General features: G+C 43.7%; 1 protein-coding gene across 1 annotated transcript in view; it reads left to right on the forward strand.

The window, feature by feature from the left end:
- The window catches only part of LOC124716744 (protein FAM246C-like), a 56,478-nt gene that overhangs the window by 36,312 nt on the left and 1,015 nt on the right, over positions 1–19,151 (forward strand). The gene's annotated exons all lie outside the window — the stretch shown is intronic.

Here is a 19,151-nt window from a genome sequence, read left to right on the forward strand (position 1 = left end):
GAAGTAAGTCTGTTTCAGACACTGACTTAGTTTACACTCACGAATATCACAACCGTCACGTTTGTACTAATTGCGTGTTGTACACGCTTTATACCTCTTCATACAGAAAACCTCTTCGTCCTACATCTCGTTGTATGGTGCTAGCAATACTTTCCAGAAAATGTGAATTGTTTTTCGCAAGGTAAATGCATTTATCCTCTGTCGTCCATTTCTCAGATTAATATGGAGCTATATATAATACATCCCACAATCGAAACAAGTGCTAAAATCAGCTCTTGCTAACGCTGTTTACGCATTTCGTGTAAAACTTTAAAAATATATTACCTTACCAGTACTCGAACGTGTGACCCTCTATCCGCACTCAAATACGCCGTCCGTTGCGCCACAAAGCACCTGTTAAGTGTGTTCTAGAGTGGAAATCAGCACTAAGGTTTGTCAAGAATAATTTTATTCTGTTTTGGGTCGTAGCTCATGACTGATAGTTGACAATCTAGTATAATATAATGACCCATTTGCAAAAGTTCTACAATCCTCAGTTTTGAGCGAGTTTAATGGTATTGCTGAATGTCCATCGTTCCACTTTTCGCCACTCTAAATGGGTCGAGCATAAACGTATCAGCTTCCGCAAGGATGCCACTATCAGCGTTCACAAAACCTCTTTCTGCTACAACTTGAAAGCTGTAATTGCGTTTTTCTTCACTAAATAGGTAAACTGTTTGCAGAAAAAATATGTAAAAACCTCGTAACTTCGGCTAACACTTACGACACACGTATAGTCTCGTAATACTTGTAATCTCTGACGCCACAAGAGCTTCAGCCAGAAACAGAGCGCTTTGGATCACGTGGCCAAATCTTGATACTTAACGATTTTTAAGTTTTAATTACATAAAAGTAACATATTTTGTGGGAATATTGACAATAAATGCTATTTAGATAATTAATCACAATAAGAACAATCCGAACCACGTTTCTAACATAGGAAAATAGCCTATTCTGCAAACAGTTTTCAGCTCTCGCGTTTGCATCACAGACCGCAGTCAATTGTTCCTAGCCCGACCAAATGTCAGTGTTCCCGGAGCCAGTCTCGCACTCTCCTAAGCTACCATACCCTGCGTTCCGTTTGTTTATTGTCTCGAATCCAGTTTTCCATAAACCGATTTCCCAATAGTACGTCGATCGTCTAAACACCCCCGTATCGATTCTGGAATTGGGGGTTTGGCAGCCGGTTCTGAGCTTCCGCAGTCGACATTCGTGCCACGTAGAGGAGATTCAGGTAAAGCCTGATAATGCGCAATATCAGCGTCGGGAAATGCGGCATACCGGCGATTCTGCTACTAGGCGCTGCTCCCTCGTGGGAATGTCGCTTAATACTTCTGAGGGCTCTCCAACCGCCCTGAAGTGGGTGTCGACTGTATACCACCATTTCTTTGTTCCCTGTCAAAAGGAGTGTTGGAGATTCTATTTTTGTGCTTCCGGCACATACGTTTCAAAGAAGTGTGTCCTAGAAGTGTGTCAAAGAAGTGTGTCAGCAAATCACAGTTTGGATTTCACAAGGGTTGCTCTACTGAGAATGCCATTTACATGTTCACACACCAGATATTACAAGCATTAAATAACAAAATAGCACCGGTAGTTACTTTCTGTGACCTATCCAAGACATTTGATTATGTGAATCATACTACACTCCTAGATAAATTTAAGTTTTATGGGATTGATGGTACAGCTAACCAATGGATCATATAACACCACATTTCGAAAGCTTCTATTCTCTTCTTGTCCAAACTATTTATCGTTCATGTTTCACTTCCACACATGCCTACACTCCATACAAATACTTTCAGAAAAGACTTCCTAGCACTTAAATCTAAATTCGATGTTAAACAAGCTTCTCTCCTTCAGAAGCGCTTTCCTTGCCATTACCAGTCTATATTTTTATATCCTCTCTGCTTCGACCATCATCAGTTGTTTTGCTCCCCAAATAGCAAAACTCCTTTACTACCTTAAGTGCCTCATTTCCTAATCTAATTTCTTCAGCATCAGCGGATTTAATTCGACTACTTTCCAGTATCCTCATTTTGCTTTTGTTGGCGTTCATCTTATATCCTCCTTTCAAGACCCCGTCTATTCCGTTCAAGTAATCTTCCGGGTCCTTTGCTGTCTCTGCCAGATTTACAATGTCATCGGCAAACCTCGAAGTTTTTATTTCTTCCCCGTGGATTTTAATTCCTACTCTAAATTTTTCTTTTGTTTTCTTTACCGGTTGCTCAATACAGGACTATTACAAATGATGGAAGCGATTTCATAAATTCACTGTAGCTCCATTCATTGACATATGGTCACGACACACTACAGATACGTAGAAAAACTCATAAAGTTTTGTTCGGCTGAAGCCGCACTTCAGGTTTCTGCCGTCAGAGCGCTCAAGAGCGCAGTGAGACAAAATGGCGACAGGAGCCGAGAAAGCGTATGTCGTGCTTGAAATGCACTCACATCAGTTAGTCATAACAGTGCAACGACACTTCAGGACGAAGTTCAACAAAGATCCACCAACTGCTAACTCCAATCGGCGATGGTATGCGCAGTTTAAAGCTTCTGGATGCCTTTGTAAGGGGAAATCAACGGGTCGGCCTGCAGTGAGCGAAGAAACGGTTGAACGCGTGCGGGCAAGTTTCACGCGTAGCCCGCGGAAAATTGGCTCATGCCACAACTGGAGACCGACAGCGCCGACTTCAACTTTCAACAGGATGGTGCTCCACCGTACTTCCATCATGATGTTCGGCATTTCTTAAACAGGAGATTGGAAAACCGATGGATCGGTCGTGGTGGAGATCATGATCAGCAATTCATGTCATGGCCTCCACGCTCTCCCAACTTAACCCCATGCGATTTCTTTCTGTGGGGTTATGTGAAAGATTCAGTGTTTAAACCTCCTTTACCAAGAAACGTGCCAGAACTGCGAGCTCGCATCAACGATGCTTTCGAACTCATTGATGGGGACATGCTGCGCCGAGTGTGGGAGGAACTTGATTATCGGCTTGATGTCTGCCGAATCACTAAAGGGGCACATATCGAACATTTATGAATGCGTAAAAAAACTTTTTGAGTTTTTGTATGTGTGTGCAAAGCATTTTGAAAATATCTCAAATAATAAAGTTATTGTAGAGCTGTGAAATCGCTTCAGTCATTTGTAATAACCCTGTATATAGATTGAATAACATTGGGGGTAGGCTACAGCCCTGTCTCACTCCCTTCCGAACCGCTGCTTCCCTTTCATGCCCCTCGGCTCTTAATAACTGCCATCTGGTTTCTGCACAAATTGTAAATAGCCTTTCGCTCCCTGCATTTTACCCCTGCCGCCTTCAGAATTTGAAAGAGAGTATTCCACTCAACATTAGTTCAAATGGCTCTGAGCACTATGGGACTTTTGAGGTCATCAGTCCCCAAGACTTAGAGCTACTTAAACCTAACTAACCTAAGGACATCACACACATACATGCCCGAGGCAGGATTCGAACCTGCGACCTTAGCAGCAGCGCGGTTCCGGATTGAAGCGCCTAGATCCGCTCGGCCACAGCGGCCGGCCCAGTGAACATTGTCAAAAGCTTTTCTCTAAGTCTACAAATGCTAGAAGCGTAGGTTTGCCTTCCTTAATCTATCTTCTAAGATACGTCGGAGGGTCAGTATTGCCTCACGTGTTCCAACATTTCTTCGAAATCCAAACTGATCTTCCCTGAGGCCGGCTTCTAACAATTTTTCCATTCGTCTGTAAAGAATTCGTGTTAGTATTTTGCAGCCGTGACTTCGGTAATTTTCACACTGTCAACGCCAGCTTTCTTTTGGTTTTACTGAAGAAATTTTGGAGTAACACGCTGAATCATTCGTATTTTATTAGCGTTTTGGTATCTGTGCAATAGGAGATTGTTGGACTCTTGTGAAGTAGTAAATGACCCGTGATAAATGTCCAGCACCTTTCCCACGCCCGTTGTTTCCTTATCTTGGGGCGTCCACTGACATGTCAAGTTTCATACTCGCAGCTTCTTTTTTGCGAGGTGATAATTAAAACTCTACGACTTCCTCTCCTACGTTCTGTGGAGGCATCGGCGCGCAGAAATCAACTATAGGGTGGTGCAGACATCCGCCAGCGTGTCAACCGGTGCTTCGCCCTGGTTCGTCCCGCTTGGGCACACCAGGGGACAGGGGCTGGCGAAGGAAAGACAGAGGGAGCGACAGTCACGGCGAAACCGCTACCCGGAAGCGGCGACTCAGCTGGCGGCCCGGGGCGCTTCCGGCGTCCCAGAAACCTGGCGGCACTTCACTCCCTGACTCCCCAATCCCCAACAACCTCTCACACAGGCCGCTGACGGGATGGACAGCCCGTGACGCTCTGCTGCGGCCCACAGGAAGTGTCGGTCATATTAGAACACAAGCAACTGTTTGTCCATTTCCTACAGTTGTCACGGAAAAAAGCCAGTTCATGTTGGGATAATGTTTTTGGAAAAGTAGATATTACCGCTCCGCGTACTGACATCGCGAGAGGGAGTCGCAAACACGCAGGCTACAACCATAGAGTACAGATCTCTGGAGTGGGCATTGCGTTCTGCGCATGTTGTCAACATTAAACCAGGATTGTCACGTGTTTTCGGGACTTCGCTGTGCGTGTGTGCTTTCTGCAGCGTTTGAAGTTTATAATATCAAGAGTTTTTGTTGTGTTTCATCGTTTGTTGATAGTGTAATAGCGATGGTGAATTACTGTTGTTGCTACGGATGCAAAGAAAAATATGTGAAAGGAGGGATAGTAACTTTTCATGCGTACATACGATGTAGCTCTAATTATAGTTACCGTATCAGTAAGAGCCCCCCCATGAACCATGGACCTTGCCGTTGGTGGGGAGGCTTGCGTGCCTCAGCGATACAGATAGCCGTACCGTAGGTGCAACCACAACGGAGGGGTATCTGTTGAGAGGCCAGACAAACGTGTGGTTCCTGAAGAGGGGCAGCAGCCTTTTCAGTAGTTGCAAGGGCAACAGTCTGGATGATTGACTGATCTGGCCTTGTAACAATAACCGAAACGGCCTTGCCGTGCCGGTACTGCGAACGGCTGAAAGCAAGGGGAAACTACAGCCGTAATTTTTCCCGAGGGCATGCAGCTTTACTGTATGATTAAATGATGATGGCGTCCTCTTGGGTAAAATATTCCGGAGGTAAAATAGTCCCCCATTCGGATCTCCGGGCGGGGACTACTCAAGAGGATGTCGTTATCAGGAGAAAGAAAACTGGCGTTCTACGGATCGGAGCGTGGAATGTCAGATCCCTTAATCGGGCAGGTAGGTTAGAAAATTTAAAAAGGGAAATGGATAGGTTGAAGTTAGATATTGTGGGAATTAGTGAAGTTCGGTGGCAGGAGGAACAAGACTTCTGGTCAGGTGACTACAGGGTTATAAACACAAAATCAAATAGGGGTAATGCAGGAGTAGGTTTAATAATGAATAGGAAAATAGGAATGCGGGTAAGCTACTACAAACAGCATAGTGAACGCATTATTGTGGCCAAGATAGATACGAAGCCCACACCTACTACAGTAGTACAAGTTTATATGCCAACTAGCTCTGCAGATGACGAAGACATTGAAGAAATGTATGATGAAATAAAAGAAATTATTCAGATTGTGAAGGGAGACGAAAATTTAATAGTCATGGGTGACTGGAATTCGAGTGTAGGAAAAGGGAGAGAAGGAAACATAGTAGGTGAATATGGATTGGGGGACAGAAATGAAAGAGGAAGCCGCCTGGTAGAATTTTGCACAGAGCACAACATAATCATAACTAACACTTGGTTTAAGAATCATGAAAGAAGGTTGTATACATGGAAGAACCCTGGAGATACTAAAAGGTATCAGATAGATTGTATAATGGTAAGACAGAGATTTAGGAACCAGGTTTTAAATTGTAAGACATTTCCAGGGGCAGATGTGGACTCTGACCACAATCTATTGGTTATGACCTGTAGATTAAAACTGAAGAAACTGCAAAAAGGTGGGAATTTAAGGAGATGGGACCTGGATAAACTGAAAGAACCAGAGGTTGTACAGAGATTCAGGGAGAGCATAAGGGAGCAATTGACAGGAATGGGGGAAATAAATACAGTAGAAGAAGAATGGGTAGCTTTGAGGGATGAAGTAGTGAAGGCAGCAGAGGATCAAGTAGTTAAAAAGACGAGGGCTAGTAGAAATCCTTGGGTAACAGAAGAAATATTGAATTTAATTGATGAAAGGAGAAAATATAAAAATGCAGTAAGTGAAACAGGCAAAAAGGAATACAAACGTCTCAAAAATGAGATCGACAGGAAGTGCAAAATGGCTAAGCAGGGATGGCTAGAGGACAAATGTAAGGATGTAGAGGCCTATCTCACTAGGGGTAAGATAGATACCGCCTACAGGAAAATTAAAGAGACCTTTGGAGATAAGAGAACGACTTGTATGAATATCAAGAGCTCAGATGGAAACCCAGTTCTAAGCAAAGAAGGGAAAGCAGAAAGGTGGAAGGAGTATATAGAGGGTCTATACAAGGGCGATGTACTTGAGGACAATATTATGGAAATGGAAGAGGATGTAGATGAAGATGAAATGGGAGATATGATACTGCGTGAAGAGTTTGACAGAGCACTGAAAGACCTGAGTCGAAACAAGGCCTCCGGAGTAGACAATATTCCATTGGAACTACTGACGGCCGTGGGAGAGCCAGTCCTGACAAAACTCTACCATCTGGTGAGGAAGATGTATGAGACAGGCGAAATACCCTCAGACTTCAAGAAGAATATAATAATTCCAATCCCAAAGAAAGCAGGTGTTGACAGATGTGAAAATTACCGAACTATCAGCTTAATAAGTCACAGCTGCAAAATACTAACACGAATTCTTTACAGACGAATGGAAAAACTAGTAGAAGCCAACCTCGGGGAAGATCAGTTTGGATTCCGTAGAAACACTGGAACACGTGAGGCAATACTGACCTTACGACTTATCTTAGAAGAAAGATTAAGGAAAGGCAAACCTACGTTTCTAGCATTTGTAGACTTAGAGAAAGCTTTTGACAATGTTACTGGAATACTCTCTTTCAAATTTTAAAGGTGGCAGGGGTAAAATACAGGGAGCGAAAGGCTATTTACAATTTGTACAGAAACCAGATGGCAGTTATAAGAGTCGAGGGACATGAAAGGGAAGCAGTGGTTGGGAAGGGAGTAAGACAGGGTTGTAGCCTCTCCCCGATGTTGTTCAATCTGTATATTGAGCAAGCAGTAAAGGAAACAAAAGAAAAATTCGGAGTAGGTATTAAAATTCATGGAGAAGAAATAAAAACTTTGAGGTTCGCCGATGACATTGTAATTCTGTCCGAGACAGCAAAGGACTTGGAAGAGCAGTTGAATGGAATGGACAGTGTCTTGAAAGGAGGATATAAGATGAACATCAACAAAAGCAAAACAAGGATAATGGAATGTAGCCTAATTAAGTCGGGTGATGCTGAGGGAATTAGATTAGGAAATGAGGCACTTAAAGTAGTAAAGGAGTTTTGCTATTTGGGGAGCAAAATAACTGATAATGGTCGAAGTAGAGAGGATATAAAATGTAGGCTGGCAATGGCAAGGAAAGCGTTTCTGAAGAAGAGAAATTTGTTAACATCCAGTATTGATTTAAGTGTCAGGAAGTCATTTCTGAAAGTATTCGTATGGAGTGTAGCCATGTATGGAAGTGAAACATGGACGATAAATAGTTTGGACAAGAAGAGAATAGAAGCTTTCGAAATGTGGTGCTACAGAAGAATGCTGAAGATTAGATGGGTAGATCACATAACTAATGAGGAAGTATTGAATAGGATTGGGGAGAAGAGAAGTTTGTGGCACAACTTGACCAGAAGAAGGGATCGGTTGGTAGGACATGTTCTGAGGCATCAAGGGATCACCAATTTAGTATTGGAGGGCAGCGTGGAGGGTAAAAATCGTAGAGGGAGACCAAGAGATGAATACACTAAGCAGATTCAGAAGGATGTAGGTTGCAGTAGGTACTGGGAGATGAAAAAGCTTGCACAGGATAGAGTAGCATGGAGAGCTGCATCAAACCAGTCTCAGGACTGAAGACCACAACAACAACATCAGTAAGAGACACAGTATATGTTTAAAAATTTCGAGACGCATTATAATTAAGGCTTGATTCTGTAGACATATTTTTTGTGGTGTCACCGCCAGACACCACACTTGCTAGGTGGTAGCTTAAATCGGCCGCGGTCCATTTAGTACATGTCGGACCCGCGTGTCGCCACTGTGTAATCGCAGACCTAGCGCCACCACCAAGGCAGGTCTCGTGATACGAGAGAGCACTCGCCCCAGTTGTACGAGAACCTAGCTACCGCCCAGTTGTACGAGAACCTAGCTACCGACCAGATGTACGAAGCCTTTCTCTCTCATTAGCCGAGAGACAGAATAGCCATCAGCTAAGTTAATGGCTACGAACTAGCAAGGCGCCATTAGCCATACAGTGATTGTACTTAAAGTCTTCTGTGTATCGTCAAGATCGATGTACCACAAGGAATGAGTAAAGTTAAGTATTAAACCTGCTCCGTACTTTTCTTCCTAACATTAATTACGTATCCTGTTCCAGTACTTCACGCCCGTCTGCGTTAGTCTAGCTTGCCTTTTCAGCCATATCAACTTCACGGTGTCGGCCCAGATACCGACACAACATTTTTCTACGATTTTGTGACTATGTAATAGATATTACAGCTCGTACAGAAGCTTACAAACGATCGCTGCCTCTCGTAAATTTGCTAGTGGAACAGGAAAGGGAATGGTTAGTTGTTTCAGCAAATACCATCCTCCATGCATTTCTCAGTGACTTGTCGATTATGTTTATAGATTACTCAGTCTACTATGTATTTAATAAACTGGGAGCAAGTACGTAAAATGCGTTAAATAAATACTTCAATGTGTCACCAGTAAGAAAAATTGTGCTTTAGATCGCAAAAACGAGAAAATAAATACACAGAAATAGCAGAAAAAAGGACGAATTAGCAGGGATATAATCGCTAATGTGTGGCAAATTCGGTGTTTTTCGGACACTTGCAAAAGTACTAGCATACTGTCAAGTCGTTTTGCCAGACTATCACTGCAAAAATGTACGTCAGGCTCTGTAATATTATAAAGTGCCGTATCATACCGAAAACTACCAAAAACCGAGTGCATCTGATCTGTGACACCTACCGCAAAGAAGCAGGATGTAATATCACTTGCCCTTAAAAATTACGTAGCTGGTTTATTCCCCGTATCAAATGGATACTGTTAAAATGTCTGCGCAACATATATAAATAATCCACGACACGTTCCAAAAGAATACGTCTGTACTAGGGATGTAGTGACATTCGAAATATACAGGGCGCTATACGGACAAACACACGACGTCCCGAGAACACGTGACCAGCCAGGCAGGCGGCAATGTATGTTGACAAAACAAAATCTGTTCTGCGCATCCGAATGCTCACTCCAGAAATATTTACTCTATGGCTACAAAGGCCTGTGTCGTTGAGTCGCTGTACGAGGGGCGTTTGAAAAGTCCGTGTAAAGTCCGAGAGATGGCACCACCGGCGCGTATCGAGGTCATGTCTAGTTAGTAGCATCTTTGGAAAGAACGCACACCAAAGTACAGCCACATTGGTCTATCTCTTTGTGTTTGACATTCGTGTGAATCAAGGAAGTCGAGTGACTGTCAAAAAATGGACGAACAAGGATTTCGTGTGGTGATTAAACATTACTTTATGAAAGGCAAAACGCCTCAAGAGACTAAAAAGAAACTTTAGAAACATTACGGTGACTCTGCACCTTCGATTAGAACAGTTACTAAGTGGTTTCAAAATTTTCGGAGAGGCCATATGGGCAGAAGTGATGCTGAACGTTCTTGACGTCCTGTGGAGGTTACGACTCCATAAATCATTGATAAAATCCATGATATGGTGATGGATGACAGAAGAGTTAATGTGCGTGAGATTGCTAGTGCTGTGGGCATCTCGAATGAACGGGTATATAATATTTTGCACAAACATTTGCACGTGAGAAAGCTATACGCAATATCGGTTCCACGATTGCTCACGCTTGGCCAAAAACGGAATCGTTTGAAGTGTTGCAAGGATGGTTTGCATCTGTTGAGGAAGAATCTGCAGGACTTTAAGCGTCGTTTCGTCACTGTGAATGAAACATGCATAAATTACTATGCTCCTGAGACCAAACAATAATCTAAACTATGGGTTGGCAAGGGAGAATCTGCACCAAAAAAGGCGACGACCAGTCCTTCGGCCGGAAAGGTTATGGCGTCTGTCTTTTGGGATTCGCAAGGGATAATCCTCATTGACTATCTGGAAAAGGGTAAAACTACTAAAGGTGGATATTAATCATCGTTATTGGACCGTTTGAAAACCGAGCTGCAAGAAAAACGGCGGCGATTGGACCGCAAAAAAGTCCTTTTCCATCACGACAATGCACCAGCACACACCTCAACAGCTGTGATCGCAAAATTAATGGAAAGAGGATTCCAACTCGTTTCACATCCCCCCTCTTCTCCAGACTTGGCTCCCTCGGACTACTATTTGTTCCCCAATTTGAAGAAATGGCTGGCGGGACAAAGATTTTATTCAAACGAGGAGGTGATTGCAGCAAAGAAATAGCTACTTTGCAGACTTCGACAATTCCTATTATTCGGAAGGGATCAACAAATTAGAACAGCGTTGGACGAAGTGTATAAGTCTAAAAGGGGACTATGTCGAAAAATAAAAAAGGTTTACCCCAAACACGTGAGTAGTTTTTATTTATGCACGGACTTTTCAAACGCCCCTCCTAATACCCTGGCCGTGTGCAGTCGTCAAGTTACCTGTGCAGACATTATTGCAACTCCGTTAAGCGTTAGGACGGGAGACTTACTATCACTGAATTATGCGATATTCATTTAATTTATGGCGAGACAAAAGGTGTTGCGAAGGCAACTGTACGAATTTACCCAGAACGCTTCCCACAACGAAGACTTCCTGCACGATCAACATTTGTTTCTGTTCACCAAACGTTTGTATCACCATAATTCTCCACTTTTAGTCGATTGTTTTGACATTCACTCGCAACAAAGTGTAGCAGCTATCTTCAATTCTGATTGCGAAACGTATTGTCTGTTTTGATATGCTTTCGTTTTATTATTAACTAAATCACGACAGAATACAGCTTACGAGTACGTATTTAGTTCGCATACATTGAGAGACACTGGCTCTTTACTACCCGGCGCGGAAGGCAAAGGCCCAGGACGCGAAGCAAGTCGAGGAACAAATTCTGGACCGCATCCACGGAGATGCTACTCAGTGTACTAGAAGCATCGCCCGCAAGTGGGTGTATCACGCACTGTCGTTCATCTCACTTTGAAAGAACAGCGTCTGCAGCCTGACCACATTCAACGCGCGCAAGCGTTGGAAGACCAAGATATCTCTCCGCGACGAGGATTCTCAGAGTGGCTTTTATTACAAAGCGCGCAGCATGATTTTGTGAACAAAATACTCACCACAGATGAAACGTGTTTCCCTCGCGACGGAATAACCAATTTACATAACGTAGTGTGTACACAATCCGCGCTAGGTAGTAGCTATACATTTTCCGTGCCGCTTTCCGTGAATCTGTGGGCGAGTATAATCGATAATTACAGTGTTGGGCCTACATTTTACCTGCACGATTGACTGTTAATAATTACCGAAACTTTCTAGAGGAAACGTTGCTACCAACGTTGCTAGAAAATATTCCGTTGACCGTACGTCATAACATGTGTTTCCTCCACGACGGTGCTCCACTCCACATTAGTCACAGAGTACGAAGATTTTTGAATGGACGTTTTCAAGGACGATGTATAGGACATTTTCGTCCACGTCGCAGGTCAGCACGCAGTCCTGATTTAAATCCACTGGATTTTTACTTTTGGGGCCGTAACGAAGAACTTAAATAAATAAATAATATGGACGAACTTACGCAGAGGATTTTCGATGTTGCCAATAATGAAAAAGACAAATGTGCGTGTGTGCAAACGAGTGCTTCAAAACTGGTTTCGCCGTAATTAAGCATGTGTCGAATCGAATGGTGGGCATTTTGAACGCTTATCGTAGTATTGGTGTAATAGGAAACAAACTAATGTGGTTTCATTTACGTTACGGTACTGTTGTAGAAAACGAAAATAATTTGAATTTAATTTTCGATATGGCATTGTTGTAAAAACAGAAAACAGTTGACTGTAATTAACGCACAAAAAATTACGTGGTGATTGGTTGATTTTGTACTAAGGAAAACACATTTTATTTGAAGTCAGCTTTTCCTTACTACCACGACCTTCGTAATGGTAATGTTTTAAAAGAGAACACGTCTGTTTGTACATAATTCATTGTTTACGTAAAACGAATTGCACGTTCTTGACAACCCAGTGACTGTTTATACGGCGTGTTTCGGTAGTACTTAGCAACCGCGCCGCGCCGTTATACAAGTCCAATGTTTACGTTGCTCTGGTTCGTCCGTTACCTTTGTATGAACGCCGCGTCACTGTCGGCAATACACAAGCAAGGTCATGTGTCGTCAGCTGACAACGTAAATGGAAATGTGTCTACTATCAAACGTACAAATATCTATTAGAAATACAAAAATAAAGAACATGATACAACGACATTTCATTAGACTTTTTTATAAACCACAGCGAGATGTACGACTTGTATAATTTTGGCAGCTTATACCGTTTACCCTGTATGCAGAGTGTACCTTAACAAAACCGACAAACTGCATGGACGGATTTCTGAATCGAAAGATCCTGTGAACTTGTGTTCGGAAATAGACAATTGAACCGTGGATTTCTTTTCAAAGAATATTCTAAAAAATTTATTTTATTTACTAGCGATTCATCAAGAATGAGCATGGAAGTAGTTGCCAGGGAGTAACTGATGAAATCGTATTCAAATTGCTTTTAACAAATGCGAATTTTATTCCTAAAAGAGTTTTTTTTAAGAACAGATTTAAAATCGGAAACCACCCTCTAAATATCAAGTTACAATTTATTCAGAGGCAGAAAGAACAAATTTTTGACTGTATGAGCTTTCGGGCTGAGAACCTTGCCGCTGCCTTTTGACACGGCCGTAGTCACGACTGCTCACAACAACCTCTGAAAGACTACACTTGTGCAAATCTACAACACACCAGATTACCTTAAAGTAAAAGTTTTAACAATTCACACAAGCACACAAAGCATGCACCCCCTAGGAGGCATGAAAATGGTACAAAACACTGAAATTAAAAGATCAACTTGCCACCGAAGGTGCAACTTGATTTCTAAGAAAAGTCTTACGGTGGAAGGGTGGCAACTTTATACACTAAAATGACCATTTAAATAAAAGCCCATGAAATGCAATCTTATATAAAATTATAAATGGTTGGCCAAACGAGTTAACATGCTCTACAGTACACAGACACCGCCTCTCAAGATGATAGGCAAAATGAAAACATATTCCAGGAATTAGGGCGTTACACACCAAGCAATAAATTCGTTGACACACCGAATCCGACAAATATGACAGGCAGCTCCGAACGACAGACTGCCTCACAAATGCGGACGAGAGACAGACTAGCAAGCTGGAGACTGACCCTAGACTGACTCCAGACTGACCCAGACTGACCAACTGGTGAGCTCATAGCGCACCTGAAATGCAGGTAAACAGGCAACCTTTCCGCTTTCCCACCAGAGGGAGACACCAAAGCTGCGATTGCCACAGCAGCGCCACCGCCAGAAACGGAGGGCGACTGCTTCACACTACGCGCTGCGGCGCGCTCTTCAAAACAGCAATTTTTACCACGGCTCAACAATGTGCGTGCATCGCCAACAAATCTTCCTGGGACACAGTACAGGGCGTTTCAAACAGGACTTTACAACTTCAAAATTTGAAAGAAGATATAGCGCTGAGTTTAGTGTTACTTTGAAGAGAAGCACATCACTTTTTTTTTTACCTTAAACCAAAGATATCGTATGTGGCTTCCGTTGGTTATCCAGCACACATCCCATCAGAAGTCAAATTTCTTCCCAAACCCGTTGTAGCATTGCAGGTGTGAATTGCTCAGCGGCGACGTAAATTCTTGCTCTGAGTTCAGGCAGAAAAGTCGGCCATAAAAAAAAATCGAGTGGTGTCAAGTCTGGGGAACGTGGGGGCCATGCAATTGGCGCATCACAGCCAATCCATTGACCTGGAAAGCGGTCACTGAGAAAATTCGAGATATCAGTCAGGTAGTGGGGTGATGCACCATCTTGCATGAAGTAAACATTTCGTTCTTGGTCGTCCTCATTGATCTGTGATATCAAAAATTGTTGTAACATATCCACGTACACTATCCCGTTAATGGTACTCTCACGGAAAAAAGGGGCCGTACACTTTGTTCTTGCTCAATGCACAAAAATCATACAAGTTAGGGCTGTCACGAACAGGCCAACTAGGAGGATCTTTAGTGTACTTGGTACAGAAATTACGCAGAACGGGTTGTTGCCGACTTCGATTCTTCAAACAAGAAAACACAGCTAGCACGCTCGGGTCCAGTGAAGGTAGCCATCTTTAACGCAACTGCCGCTAGCGCTCCTTACGGTGCGATTCGGCACTAGCGAAACAACTCGAGGCGAAACTTGATGAATTTCCCTACAAATTGACACTACAATCACCTTTGTAGGTACTATGAATTAATTTCGCAATCCAAATCACAACAGATGTTCAAAGTGACCTCTATGAGATGCAAAGCACGCGTTTACACTTCGCATCATGGATTGCTCCAGTCTTTCGCACGTTCTGGCCTCTCTCCGAATACAGTCTCAGGCGTCACGAACGCGCCGTTTAACGGTCTGCACGTCGTGGACTGGTTCAGTATACTCAGAGCCTTTCAGATGCCCCGAGAGGTAAAAATACAGGGGTTTTAATTCCGGTGATCTAGCAGGGCATCCTACAGCGCCTCCGCGGCCTTTCCAACGTGGCCTTGGTCCTAGACCTAATATACACCTAACTGCCTTCTTCTGCCCCAAAGTCGTATCCATATTATTGGAAAACAAAAAATTCAGTAATTAATAAGTTTTTACTAGCAATGTATCTCAACTTCCGCAGTAGGAAGACAGTACGAGCTAGTTTGGTTCAAATAAATCTAAGCACTATAGGACTTAACATCTGAGGTCATCAGTCCCCGAGGCTTAGAACTACTTAAACCTGACTAACCAAAGGACATCACACACATCCATGTCCGAGGCAGGACTCGAACCTGCTACCTTAGCAACCGCGTGGCTCCGGGCTACAGCGCCTAGAACTGCTCGGCCACCGGGGCCGCCCACGAGCTAGTTTGCCACATAGATAATTTGTATGCTTATCCTAAGTGAGTTTTTGATTTAAATGCAATCCCAGTAAATTGACGCTTTTTGTGTCTTGTTAAAATGTCTTAAGCGTTCGTCGGTTTTTATTATATTTATAGTTAAAAGATTGGCCCTGCACCAGTCACTGTTCATTACAGTTGCTACTTTGTTGCATTCTAAGACACCATGCAGATTTTCTCGATCTGCAATTAGTGTCATATCATTAGCATAGAGTACATTTTCACACGACATGTAATTTGGGACGTCATTGATATACATAATGAACAGGAAAGGCCAAAGCACTGAGCCTTGTGGGATTCCCCTCTTTATTTTGATGGGTGTTGACTTTTGGTTGTTTGCCAGCACTAATTGTATTCTGTTGCTTAAATATGACTGGAATAGTTATAACGTCTTATCTAGAACACCATAATGTACTGGCTTTTTTATCATTACGTCATGTGTAATACAGTCAAAGGCTTTACTTAAGGCTTACAGTGTTACACAAGTGATTTTCTTGTTCTCAAATCTTTCATGCACTAATCATCCAGAACGTTATGTTCAGCTAACTAATGGCCGGTATGTCCAACTTTAGCACGGAGAACAGCGGCTACGGCTCGTGGCATTGAAGCAACGAGGCCTTCGTAGTTCACTGGAGGCAGTTGGCACCACATCTGCACACGCAAGCCACCTAATTCCCGTAAATTCCGTGGAGGAGTGCGATGAGTTCTGACACAATTTTCAATCACATCCCAGATGTGCTCGATTGTGTTTGGATCTGGCCAGCATATCAACTGGAACTCGCCACAGTGTTCCTCGAACCACTCTATCACACTCTCGGTTTTGTGACACTGCGCATTATCGTGCTGAAAAATGTCAGCGCCGTCGGGGAACATGGTCGTCAGGAAGGGGTGTACGTGGTCTGAAAACTGTGTACGATACTGCTTGGCTGTGAAGGTGCCCTGCTCGGCCTCCCCTGGACTCACGGATGCCCTCGTGCATGTTCCGCAGAGCATAGTGGAGTCGCCGCCAGCCTGTCTCGCTCCCGCAGTGCAGGCGTCTAGGAGCTGTCCCCCTGGGAGACGACTCATATGCGCCCTCCCATCGGCGTGATGAAGGTGTTGTTGTTGTTGTGGTCTTCAGTCCTGAGACTGGTTTGATGCAGCTCTCCACGCTATTCTATCCTGTGCAAGCTTCTCCATCTCCCAGTAACTACCGGAGCCTACATCCTTCTGAATCTGTTTAGTGTATTCATCTCTTGGTCTCCCTCTACGATTTTTACCCTCCACGCTGCCCTCCAATACTAAATTGGTGATCCCTTGATGCCTCAGAACATGTCCTATCAACCGATCCCTTCATCTAGTCAAGTTGTGCCACAAACTCCTCTTCTCCCCAATCCTATTCATTACCTCCATTAGTTATGTGATCTACCAATCTAATCTTCAGCATTCTTCTGTAGCACCAAATTTCGAAAGCTTCTATTCTGTTCTATTCTCTTCTCTATGAAGAAGATATCGGGATTAAAAAAAAAGGTCCAAATGGCTCTATGCACTATGGGACTTAAGATCTGAGGTCAACAGTCCCCTAAACTTAGAACTACCTAAACGTAACTAACCTAAGCCATCACACACATCCGTGCCCGAGGCAGGACTCGAACCTGCGACAGTAGCAGCAGCGCGGTTCCGGACTGAAGCTCCTGGAACCACTCGTCCACAGCGGCCGGCTATGGAGATTCATCAGACCCCGCAACGCTCTGCCACGGCGCCAGCGTCTAGTGCTGATGGTCATGTGACCATTTCAGTTGCAGTTGCTGATGTCGTGGCGTTAACATCGGCACGTGCATAGGTCGTCGGCTGCAAAGGCCCTTCGTTAGGAGTGATTCAAAATTCAAATGCACTATGGGACTTAACATCTATGGTCATCAGTCGCGTAGAACTTAGAACTACTTAAACCAAACTAACCTAAGGACATCACACAACACCCAGTCATCACGAGGCAGAGAAAATCCCTGGCCCCGCCGGGAATCGAACCCGGGAACCCGGGCGCGGGAAGCGAGAACGCCACCGCACGACCAAGAGCTGCGGGCGTTAGGAGTGTTCGGCACACTGTGTGTTCAGAAACACTTATACTACGCCAAACATTAAAGTGTGATGTTAGCTGCGCCACAGTTCGCCGCCTGTTGTACTTTACCAGTCTGCCCAGCCTACTACGTCCGACATCTGTAGTGAGGGCTGGCCGTCCAGCGCCTCGACATCTGGACGTGGTTTCACCTTGGCTTCGCCACGTGTTCAAGACATTCACCACATCACTCCTCGAACACTGGACAAGATGTGCAGTTTCCGAAATGCTCGTGCAGAGCCTCCGGACCATCACAATCTGCTCTCGGTCAAACAGATGGCGCGCCTTCCCGATTCTACACGCTCACTGATATTACATGCACCGTGCGTGTCTCTGGCTAGCAGTCGTTCCTCGCCGGGTGACGCCTACATCGATAGCAGGTCGGTGTTCATAATGTCCAGCTGATCAGAGTGTATATTACTGAGCTCTACGGGTGCAGGGAAGCTAAGACGAAATGGCTGCAGGAAAAATGTGAAGACATCGAAAAAGATATGATTGTCGGAAGGACAGACTCAGCATACAGGAAAGTTAAAACAACCTTTGGTGACATTAAAAGCAACGGTGGTAACATTAAGAGTGCAACGGGAATTCCACTGTTAAATGCAGAGGAGAGAGCAGGTAGGTGGAAAGAATACATTGAAAGCCTCTATGAGGGTGAAGATTTGTCTGATGTGATAGAAGAAGAAACAGGAGTCGATTTAGAAGAGATAGGGGATCCAGTATTAGAATCGGAATTTAAAAGAGCTTTGGAGGACTTACTGTCAAATAAGGCAGAAGGGATAGATAACATTCCATCAGAATCATTGGGGGAAGTGGCAACAAAACAACTATTCACATTGGTGTGTAGAATATATGAGTCTGGCGATATACCATCTGACTTTCGGAAAAGCATCATCCACACAATTCCGAAGACGGCAAGAGCTGACAAGTGCGAGAATTATCGCACAATCAGCTTAACAGCTCATGCATCGAAGCTGCTTACAAGAATAATATACAGAAGAATGGGAAAAAAATTGAGAATGCGCTAGGTGACGATCAGTTTGGCTTTAGGAAAAGTAAAGGGACGAGAGAGGCAATTCTGACGTTACGGCTAATAATGGAAGCAAGGCTAAAGAAAAATCAAGACACTTTCATAGGATTTGTCGACCTGGAAAAAGCGTTCGACAATATAAAATGGTGCAAGCTGTTCGAGATTCTGAAAAAAGTAGGGGTAAGCTATAGGGAGAGACGGGTCATATACAACATGTACAACAACCAAGAGGGAATAATAAGAGTGGACGATCAAGAACGAAGTGCTCGTATTAAGAAGGGTGTAAGACAAGGCTGTAGCCTTTCGCCCCTACTCTTCAATCTGTACATCGAGGAACCAATGATGGAAATAAAAGAAAGGTTCAGGTGTGGAATTAAAATACAAGGTGAAAGGATATCAATGATACGATTCGCTAATGACATTGCTATCCTGAGTGAAAGTGAAGAAGAATTAAATGATCTGCTGAACGGAATGAACAGTCTAATGAGTACACAGTATGGTTTGAGAGTAAATCGGAGAAAGACGACGGTAATGAGAAGTAGTAGAAATGAGAACAGCGAGAAACTTAACATCAGGATTGATGGTCAC

This window comes from Schistocerca piceifrons, chromosome 9 (assembly GCF_021461385.2).
Source record: "Schistocerca piceifrons isolate TAMUIC-IGC-003096 chromosome 9, iqSchPice1.1, whole genome shotgun sequence".
Taxonomy (NCBI): domain Eukaryota; kingdom Metazoa; phylum Arthropoda; class Insecta; order Orthoptera; family Acrididae; genus Schistocerca; species Schistocerca piceifrons.